This window comes from Oncorhynchus masou, chromosome 11, assembly GCF_036934945.1.
Source record: "Oncorhynchus masou masou isolate Uvic2021 chromosome 11, UVic_Omas_1.1, whole genome shotgun sequence".
In the NCBI taxonomy this organism is placed as follows: domain Eukaryota; kingdom Metazoa; phylum Chordata; class Actinopteri; order Salmoniformes; family Salmonidae; genus Oncorhynchus; species Oncorhynchus masou.
In genome coordinates, this window is record NC_088222.1 from 9,525,280 (window position 1) to 9,536,126 (window position 10,847).

The 10,847-nt window shown below is 44.4% G+C and overlaps 1 protein-coding gene across 2 annotated transcripts in view; it reads right to left on the reverse strand.

The window, feature by feature from the left end:
* Positions 1–7,303, reverse strand: part of arhgap24 (Rho GTPase activating protein 24) — a 256,798-nt gene extending 249,495 nt beyond the window's left edge. For both annotated transcript variants that reach the window (XM_064977336.1, XM_064977335.1), the window contains exon 1: positions 6,664–7,303. The gene's annotated coding sequence lies outside the window, so the exon portion shown is untranslated. The remainder of the gene's footprint in view (positions 1–6,663) is intronic.
* Positions 7,304–10,847: the final 3,544 nt, after the last annotated feature.

The window sequence follows — 10,847 nt, forward strand, 5'->3', positions numbered from 1 at the left end:
CCATACCCTGTCTTAATATATAGACTGTATCCCCCCTCTGTCCTCTGACATACTGTGACATGAAACATTTTCATATTATAGGATGACTGGACTCACACACTGACTTATGACAGAGTGACCACTGGCATCAGTCTGGGGCCAGTCTGGCTATGGACCCACAAACAGAATGAGTGGACACAACAACAACAACAACAACAACATCATCCTGATATCCACACTCATACCAATCCACCCCTTCCCCAGTGTCAACATTCACCACAATGTACAGTAACTATACTGTACAACGCCATAAGGAACTCAATGAAGACTAGTTAAGCACAGACATTTTTCTCACGATTGTATTTCCTGTCAGGGCTTTACTGAACCTCATTCCCATTGGCTCAATAATGTGTTGACCCTCTCCTATTCACAGTGGATGAGGAGAGGCTAATCTCCATGCTCTCCTTCTTTAACCCTTCTTTCTCCCTTGCACCCATCTCCTCAACTTTCCTCCACTCCACCTTCTCCTTTCGGTTCTTCCTCCTCCTCTCCTCACTCTTCTTCCCCTCCTCCCCTCATGCTTCACCCTCTTCCTCCTGTTCCCCTGTGTGTGTGTGTGTGTGTGTGTGTGTGTGTGTGTGTGTGTGTGTGTGTGTGTGTGTGTGTGTGTGTGTGTGTGTGTGTGTGTGTGTGTGTGTGTGTGTGTGTGTGTGTGTGTGTGTGTGTGTGTGCAGTGCTATGCCCGCCATGCTGCAGGGATTGACTGGAATGTCAGGCTTCAGTCAGGCTTGAGTTTGTGGTTACTGCTGTAGCTCCGTGTGTGCCTGTCCGTGCCTGTGTGTGTGTATATACACACCACATGATAACAACTATGTGGACACCTGCTCGTTGAACATCTCATTCCAAAATCATTGGCATTAATATGGAGTTGGTTCACTCTTTTGCTGTAATAACAGCCTCCACTCTTCTGGGAAGGCTATCGACTAGATGGTGGAACATTGCTGCGGGGACTTGCTTCCATTCAGCCACAAGAGCATTAGTGAGGTAGGGCACAGATGTTGGGCGATTAGGCCTGGCTCGCAGTCCAATTTATACCAAAGTTGTTCGATGAGGTTGAGGTCAGGGCTCTGTGCAGGCCAGTCAAGTTCTTCCACACCTATCACGACAAACCATTTCTGTATGGACCTCGCTTTGTGCACGGGGGAATTGTCATGCTGAAACAGGAGAGGGCCTTCCCCAAACTGTTGCCAAAAAGTTGGAACCACAAAATCGTCTAGAATGTAATTGCATGCTGTAGTGAAGATGTCCCTTCACTGGAACAAAGGGGCCTAGCCCAAACCATGAAAAACAGCCTCATATCATTATTCCTCCTCCACCAAACTTTACAGTTGGTACTATGCATTTGGGCAGGCAGCGTTTTCCTGGCTTCCGCCAATCCCAGATTTGTCCGTCAGACTGGCAGATGGTAAAGCGTGATTCATCACTCCAGTGAACGTTTTTCCACTGTTCCAATGACTCTAATGGCGGCGAGCTTTACACCACTCCAGCCGACGTTTTGCAATGCGTATGGTTATCTTAGGCTTGTGTACGGCTCCTCAAACCCATTTCATGAAGCTCCCGACAAACAGTTATTGTGCTGATGTTGCTTCCAGAGGCAGTTTGGAACTCGGTAGTGAGTGTTGCAACTGAGGACAGATGATTTTTAGGTGCTACGCGCTACGCAGTCCCGTTCTATAAGCGGGTGTGGCCTACCACTTCGTGGCTGAGCCATTGTTGCTCCTAGACGTTTCCACAATAACAGCACTTACATTGGACCGGGGCAGCTCTAGCAGGGCAGAAATTTAATGAAACTGACTTGTTGGAAAGGTGGCATCCTATGACGGTGCCACTTTGAAAGTCACTGAGCTCTTCAGTAAGGCCTTTCTAATTCCAATGTTTGTCTCTGGAGATTGCATGGCTGTGTGCTCGATTTCGTACAACTGTCAGCAATGGGTGTGGCTGAAATAGCTGAATCCACTAATTTGAAGGGGTGTCCTCTCCCACTCGGCCAGGTCGCAGTTGTAAATGAGAACTTGTTCTCAACTGGCCTACCTGGTTAAATAAAGGTGAAATCAAATGAAAAACACGCCTCCCCTGCCATGTGTCTGCTTGATGACTCAGGCTGAGATGAGTCACTAACTGATGGGTAGCAGTGTATCGGGAATTTATTACGAGGTACAACAGACATTGTTTGTGTTCAAGTGATGATACAATTAGGGATGAAAACAATTCATGTTTCTTTCAATCCCCCTCTCTCTATCTCTCTCGCTCTCTCTCTCTCTCAATTCAAATGAAGGGCTTTATTGGCATGGGAAACATATGTTAACATTGTCAAAGCAAGTGAAGTAATTAATTAAGTTATTAATAATTTAACAAAGGTGAAATAAACAATAAAATGAACAGCAAACATTACACTCACAAAGTTCCAAAAGAATAAAGACATTTCAAATGTCATATTATGTTTATATACTCCCTGTCTCTCTCTCTCTCTCTCTCTCTCTCTCTCTCTCTCTCTCTCTCCCTCTCTCTCTCGCTCCCTCTCTCTCTCTCTCTCTCTCTCTCTCTCTCGCTCCCTCTCTCTCTCTCTCTCCCTCTCTCTCTCTCTCTCCCTCTCTCTCTCGCTCCCTCTCTCCCTCTCTCACTCCCTCTCTCTCCCTCTCTCTCTCTCTCTCTCTCTCCCTCTCCCTCTCTCTCTCTCCCTCTCTCTCTCTCTCTCTCTCCCTCTCTCTCTCCCTCTCTCTCTCTCTCTCTCTCTCTCTCTCTCTCTCTCTCTCTCTCTCCCTCTCTCTCAATGATAATTAATTTCAAGAAAACAAAGGTGTTATACAGATATCCAAGTTACTCATTGAAGGTGTAAATAAATGTCTCATCTCAAAGAAGAAGAAGAAGAAGCTTAGAAACGGTCTCATCAGATGAATGACACAGAGAGGTACTATTCTGAGACCATTTCTGCATGTGGTAAAGAATCTGTATATATATATAGCTAGTGCAGTGTATCAATAGCGGATATGACAGACAGAACCACCAACTGACTGACTCAAAGAGTCACATTAGAAAAACAAATCCTGGGCAATGGAAATACAACATGTCATGTGCATAAAATATAAAGTACATCATGCCGATTGGCCGATGATATGGGGACGACGATGAAACGCACAAATCAGAGTATCTCCACAGTACCATGACAATTGAGTGACAGACAGATAGCCCAGCACTCCCCCTTCAGTCTTACTACATAGACAGACAAAACATATTATGCGTCCTATAACAAGGCATTATAAAGGTTCATACGTGCGTATAACAAGTTACAAAGCACGTATAATCTCTATAGGGATTCTGATGCCAGACAGTCAGTCCAGTTGTAGGGCGGCCCAGCCTACGAAGTAATTCCAGAAGTAACTCTCAACTTTATGAAAGAATTTATCTGTATTGTCTTAGGAATGCTGCATTATCTCTTCAACCCCCATTCTGTCACACCTCTGGGTAGCAGAGGGTTCTGTTGTCATTACATCCTGTAGGTCTGATATCTGATTGGAGGTTAACTTTACAGTAATACTATTGGTCAACTCAGATTTTGAATCCAACCAGTCAGATGCTAAAAAAAGGGTATTGGATTCATTCTCTTTCTAAATATTTTTTCACGACCTGCTGTGGTGAGATAGTCTCTCTCTTTATCTCTCCCCTTCCCAGGATCTCACACTCTTTTTTTATCTCTCTCCTCCCCAAGATCTCACACTCTTTCTTTATCTCTCCCCTTCCCAGGATCTCACACTCTCTTTCTTTATCTCTCCCCTTCCCAGGATCTCACACTCTCTTTCTTTATCTCTCCCCTTCCCAGGATCTCACACTCTCTTTTTTTATCTCTCTCCTCCCCAAGATCTCACACTCTTTCTTTATCTCTCCCCTTCCCAGGATCTCACACTCTCTTTCTTTATCTCTCCCCTTCCCAAGATCTCACACTCTCTTTCTTTATCTCTCCCCTTCCCAGGATCTCACACTCTCTTTCTTTATCTCTCCCCTTCCCAGGATCTCACACTCTTTCTTTATCTCTCCCCTTCCCAGGATCTCACACTCTCTTTCTTTATCTCTCCCCTTCCCAAGATCTCACACTCTCTTTCTTTATCTCTCCCCTTCCCAGGATCTCACACTCTCTTTCTTTATCTCTCCCCTTCCCAGGATCTCACACTCTCTTTCTTTATCTCTCCCCTTCCCAAGATCTCACACTCTCTTTCTTTATCTCTCCCCTTCCCAGGATCTCACACTCTCTCTCTTTATCTCTCTCCTCCCCTGGATCTCACACTCTCTTTCTTTATCTCTCCCCTTCCCAAGATCTCACACTCTCTTTCTTTATCTCTCCCCTTCCCAGGATCTCACACTCTCTTTCTTTATCTCTCCCCTTCCCAGGATCTCACACTCTCTTTCTTTATCTCTCCCCTTCCCAAGATCTCACACTCTCTTTCTTTATCTCTCCCCTTCCCAGGATCTCACACTCTCTTTTTTTATCTCTCTCCTCCCCAAGATCTCACACTCTTTCTTTATCTCTCCCCTTCCCAGGATCTCACACTCTCTTTCTTTATCTCTCCCCTTCCCAGGATCTCACACTCTCTTTCTTTATCTCTCTCCTCCCCAAGATCTCACACTCTTTCTTTATCTCTCCCCTTCCCAGGATCTCACGCTCTCTTTCTTTATCTCTCTCCTCCCCAAGATCTCACACTCTTTCTTTATCTCTCCCCTTCCCAGGATCTCACGCTCTCTTTCTTTATCTCTCTCCTCCCCAAGATCTCACACTCTCTTTCTTTATCTCTCCCCTTCCCAAGATCTCACACTCTCTTTCTTTATCTCTCCACTTCCCAAGATCTCACACTCTCTCTTTATCTCTCCCCTTCCCAGGATCTCACGCTCTCTCTTTATCTCTCCCCTCCCCTGGATCTCACTCTCTCTCTTTATATCGCTCCTCCCCAGGGACTCTTGGGGCAGACCTTTCAGGCTGTCTTCTCTCTCTCCCTCTCTGATCACACGCCTAGAATAATGCCTTGTAATGCTAGTAAATTCCCTGTAACATGAGCTTTCAGTCTTGTATGTGATTTAAATCATTGTACCGTGTAATATCTGAATTTGATAAACAATTCTCATAGCTCTTTAAGAGTGTTGGTTGCATATTCCTGTTCATCCTCAGATATACTTGTTAATATACTTTGTCCATTCATTGCATAGTCTTATTACAGGTCGCAGGTGAGCTATATATATATATAAAACATACTTTTATATCAAATATTACCACACTACACAGGTACTCCTCAGGCAGTCCTATTGATAGTATCATCAAACATAGAGAAAAACCCCACTATAAGCCTGATATGCCTCCATAACAGGTTATAATGCATTACATTATACCTGCAGGCAGTGCTGCAGAGAGGGCCAGACAGTCAGTCAGTCAGTCCCACAGCTCCTCAGAGAGGGCCAGACAGTCAGTCAGTCAGTCCCACAGCTCCTCAGAGAGGGCCAGTCAGTCAGTCAGTCAGTCCCACAGCTCCTCAGAGCGGGCCAGACAGTCAGTCAGTCAGTCCCACAGCTCCTCAGAGAGGGCCAGACAGTCAGTCAGTCAGTCCCACAGCTCCTCAGAGAGGGCCAGACAGTCAGTCAGTCCCACAGCTCCTCAGAGAGTGACAGACAGTCAGTCAGTCCCACAGCTCCTCAGAGAGTGACAGACAGTCAGTCAGTCCCACAGCTCCTCAGAGAGGGCCAGACAGTCAGTCAGTCAGTCAGTCCCACAGCTTCCCAGAGAGTGACAGACAGTCAGTCAGTCAGTCCCACAACTCCTCAGAGAGTGACAGACAGTCAGTCAGTCCCACAGCTCCTCAGAGAGTGCCAGACAGTCAGTCAGTCAGTCCCACAGCTTCCCAGAGAGTGACAGACAGTCAGTCAGTCAGTCCCACAACTCCTCAGAGAGTGACAGACAGTCAGTCAGTCCCACAGCTCCTCAGAGAGTGCCAGACAGTCAGTCAGTCAGTCCCACATCTTCCCAGAGAGTGACAGACAGTCAGTCAGTCAGTCCCACAACTCCTCAGAGAGTGACAGACAGTCAGTCAGTCCCACAGCTCCTCAGAGAGTGACAGACAGTCAGTCAGTCCCACAACTCCTCAGAGAGTGGCAGACAGTCAGTCAGTCCCACAGCTCCTCAGAGAGTGCCAGACAGTCAGTCAGTCCCACAGCTTCCCAGAGAGTGACAGACAGTCAGTCAGTCCCACAGCTTCCCAGAGAGTGACAGACAATCAGTCAGTCAGTCCCACAGCTCCTCAGAGAGTGCCAGACAGTCAGTCAGTCAGTCCCACAACTCCTCAGAGAGTGACAGACAGTCAGTCAGTCCCACAGCTCCTCAGAGAGTGACAGTCAGTCAGTCCCACAGCTCCTCAAACAGTGCAATTGATAAACTCTGCTTACAGTCAGTCTGCCGGTATGACAAAGACTGGATGGATGTGTGAACTCAGCTCGTATCAATGTGAAAAGGACATGGCCTCTAAAGACTGTCAAAACATAAAAAACATAGCCCACCGTACAGTAGACAGGTGTAGCTGGGCACAGCCATCCACAACACTGAACCTACAGCACACCAGGAGACACAATAGCAGAACACAAAACACTTACTTTACTCTAGAAATCAGCCTCTAAAGTAATATCCAGGTTGTGACGTGTGAAGATTCCAATCGACACACAAAAAAAAGATCCTAATCCACAGTTAGTCCAGTCACTCAGAAAGAGAGATCTGAGAAAGAAGAGGAGAATCTCAGCCAGAGCGCTCCTGTTGCTGTTGCCCCTTCCATAGACATGGTCAGCTGCCTCAGAGGAGACTGGAGTAAGAGAGAGGAAACTCAGACTGGTTCTCTGTGCTCGTGTATTTTTACCAACGAGCTGCTGTTATAAACTTTTCCCTTGACTGCTCAGACCATCTGCCTGCCGGGTAGGTTTCCGTGGGGACAAGACAGCGCGGACGAACGGCAGCCACAACAGAGATCAGCAGAGCAGCAGCCTAAAGCCACATGGGGGCTCCAGAGGCAGGGAGTGCAGTCCACGCAGTACATCAGAGTCACAACACAGTCTTTCCCAGCCTGAGTCAACACGCTGTCCACAACTCAACTTAGTCTCCGAGTGAACTAAGCTGTCTGTGAGAAAAGCAGCACGCAGTCCAGCAGAGTGACCCTGCCCTCCAGGCTACAGCTTGAAGAGCTGCAGAAGGAGAGAGAGAAGGAGGAGGAGAAGGAGGAGGAGGAACAGGAGGAGCGAGTGTTTGCGTGAGTGTGTTTGAGGAAGTCTGCAGATGAAGGGTGAGTGGTATGACTAAGCTGTGAACAGTGAGCCTCCCCCCCTCTCTCTCTCTCTCTCTCTTTCTCTCTCTTTCTCACAGGCAGGCAGACTTTGTCTTGGGTTTGGTTTCAGATTCCACACAAGCAACTGGCAGCTGTTCCCCCCCTGGTGCGTGAACACACACACACACACACGCGCACACACAAACACACAAACACAGCGAGACTCCCACTTTTAAACACCTCTGACTTACGGGGTGAAACTACTACCAACAGTCTGTGTCACTGTTACATTATATCACTTTACTTCCTATTCTCATACCGTACACAATATATAGTTTTAGGATAAAGCTGTTATTTCCCCCCTTAGTTGCCCCAGATAAAAATCTGTTTTTTACAAGACAAATGACTGTATATCCAGCTACTGGTTGAAACAACGGGAGCTCTCTCTCCTTCACACCTCGTTAAGCCCAGCTGTACACACAACCATACAACGGAAAGTGTTTGTCTGCTACTGCTTCTTACTGCCTGTCCATCTCACAGTGCTTTCCTAAAGACCAAGCATGGCTGTGTGTGTGTGTGTGTGTGTGTGTGTGTGTGTGTGTGTGTGTGTGTGTGTGTGTGTGTGTGTGTGTGTGTGTGTGTGTGTGTGTGTGTGTGTGTGTGTGTGTTTGTTAATTCACAACACTGGGTGGTATTGCCAACTATTTATCACAGCTTGACTTCAGTATTCAACGTTTGTCCAGGATGGATAAACATCAACATTTTGACAGCTAAGTCTATACATTCAGTCAGGATGATTAAAGTTATGTGTTAAGGGTAAGGTAAGGGTTAGCACTGGGATTGAACAGATGAACCTCAGAGCCAGAGCTACTTGATGGTGTAATAGTGTTCCCCGTTGCCCCTAGTAAAATCAAATCAAAGTTTATTGGTCGCACACACAGATTTACAAATATTATGACAAGTGCAGCAAAAAATGTTGTGTTTCTAGCTCCAACAGAGCAGTAATATGGTTAGGGTTAAAGTAATGGGGATAGGGTTATGAATGGTTAAGGTATATGTTAAGGTCTGGGATAGGGTTATGAATGGTTAAGGTATATGTACAGGTTTGGGATAGGGTTATGAATGGTTAAGATTTGGGATAGGGTTATGAATGGTTAAGGTAAAGGGTAAGGTTTGGGATAGGGTTATGAATGGTTAAGGTATATGTTAATGTTTGGGATAGGGTTATGAATGGTTAAGGTAGGGGTTCAGGTTTGGGATAGTGTAATGAATGGTTAAGGTTTGGGATAGGGTTATGAATGGTTAAGGTTTGGGATTGGGTTATGAATGGTTAAGGTTTGGGATAGGTTTTAAATGGTTAAGGTTTGGGATAGGGATATGAATAGTTAAGGTATATGTTAAGGTTTGGGATAGTGTTATGAATGGTTAACATATATGTTAAGGTTTGGGATAGGGTTTAAATGGTTAAGGTAAGGGCTAAGGTTTGGGATAGGGTTATGAATGGTTAAGGTTTATGTTCAGGTCTGGGATAGGGTTATGAATGGTTAAGGTAAGGGTTAAGGTCTGGGATAGAGTTATGAAGGGCTAAGGTACGGGTTAAGGTTTGGGATAGGGTTATGAATGGTTAATGTAAGGGTTAAGGTTTGGGATAATGTTATGAATGGTTAAGGTTGGGGATAAGGTTATGAATGGTTAAGGTAAGGGTTAAGGTTGGGGATAGGGTTATGAATGGTTAAGGTACGGGTTAAGGTTTGGGATAGTGTTATGAATGGTTAAGGTAAGGGTTAAGGTTATGAATGGTTAAGGTTTGGGATAGGGTTATGAATGGTTAAGGTTTGGGATAGGTTTTAAATGGTTAAGGTTTGGAAAAGGAATATGAATAGTTAAGGTATATGTTAAGGTTTGGGATAGTGTTATGAATGGTTAAGGTATATGTTAAGGTTTGGGATAGGGTTTAAATGGTTAAGGTTTATGTTAAGGTTTGGGATAGGGTTATGAATGGTTAAGGTATATGTTAAGGTTTGGGATAGGGTTATGAATGGTTAAGGTTTATGTTCAGGTATGGGATAGGGTTATGAACTGTTAAGGTATATGTTAAGGTCTGGGATATGGTTACGAATGGTTAAGGTAAGGGTTAAGGTTTGGGATAGGGTTATGAATGGTTAAGGTAAGGGTTAAGGTTTGGGATTGGGTTATGAATGGTTAATGTAAGGTTTAAGGTTTGGGATAGGCATATCAATTGTTAAGGTATATGTTAAGGTTTGGGATAGGGTTATGAACTGTTAAGGTATATGTAGAGGTTTGGGATAGGGTTATGAACTGTTAAGGTATATGTTAAGGTCTGGGATATGGTTACGAATGGTTAAGGTAAGGGTTAAGGTTTGGGATAGGGTTATGAATGGTTAATGTAAGGGTTTAGGTTTTGGATAGGGTTATGAATGGTTAATGTAAGGGTTAAGGTATGGGATAGGGATAGGGTTATGAATGGTTAAGGTTGGGGATAAGGTTATGAATGGTTAAGGTAAGGGTGAAGGTTTGGGATAGGGTTATGAATGGTTAAGGTATATGTTAAGGTCTGGGATATGGTTACGAATGGTTAAGGTAAGGGTTAAGGTTTGGGATAGGGTTATGAATGGTTAATGTAAGGGTTTAGGTTTTGGATAGGGTTATGAATGGTTAATGTAAGGGTTAAGGTATGGGATAGGGATAGGGTTATGAATGGTTAAGGTTGGGGATAAGGTTATGAATGGTTAAGGTAAGGGTTAAGGTTTGGGATAGGGTTATGAATGGTTAAGGTAAGGGTTAAGGTTTGGGATAGGGTTATGAATGGTTAAGGTATATGTTAAGGTTTGGGATAGTGTTATGAATGGTTAAGGTATATGTTAAGGTTTGGGATATGGTTACGAATGGTTAATGTACGGGTTAAGGTTTGGGATAGGGTTATGAATGGTTAATGTAAGGGTTAAGGTTTGGGATAGGGTTTAAATGGTTAAGGTTTATGTTAAGGTTTGGGATAGGGTTATGAATGGTTAAGGTATATGTTAAGGTTTGGGATAGGGTTATGAATGGTTAAGGTTTATGTTCAGGTATGGGATAGGGTTATGAATGGTTAAGGTATATGTACAGGTCTGGGATAGGGTTATGAACTGTTAAGGTATATGTTAAGGTCTGGGATATGGTTACGAATGGTTAAGGTAAGGGTTAAGGTTTGGGATAGGGTTATGAATGGTTAAGGTAAGGGTTAAGGTTTGGGATTGGGTTATGAATGGTTAATGTAAGGTTTAAGGTTTGGGATAGGCATATCAATTGTTAAGGTATATGTTAAGGTTTGGGATAGGGTTATGAACTGTTAAGGTATATGTAGAGGTTTGGGATAGGGTTATGAACTGTTAAGGTATATGTTAAGGTCTGGGATATGGTTACGAATGGTTAAGGTAAGGGTTAAGGTTTGGGATAGGGTTATGAATGGTTAATGTAAGGGTTTAGGTTTTGGATAGGGTTATGAATGGTTAATGTAAGGGTTAA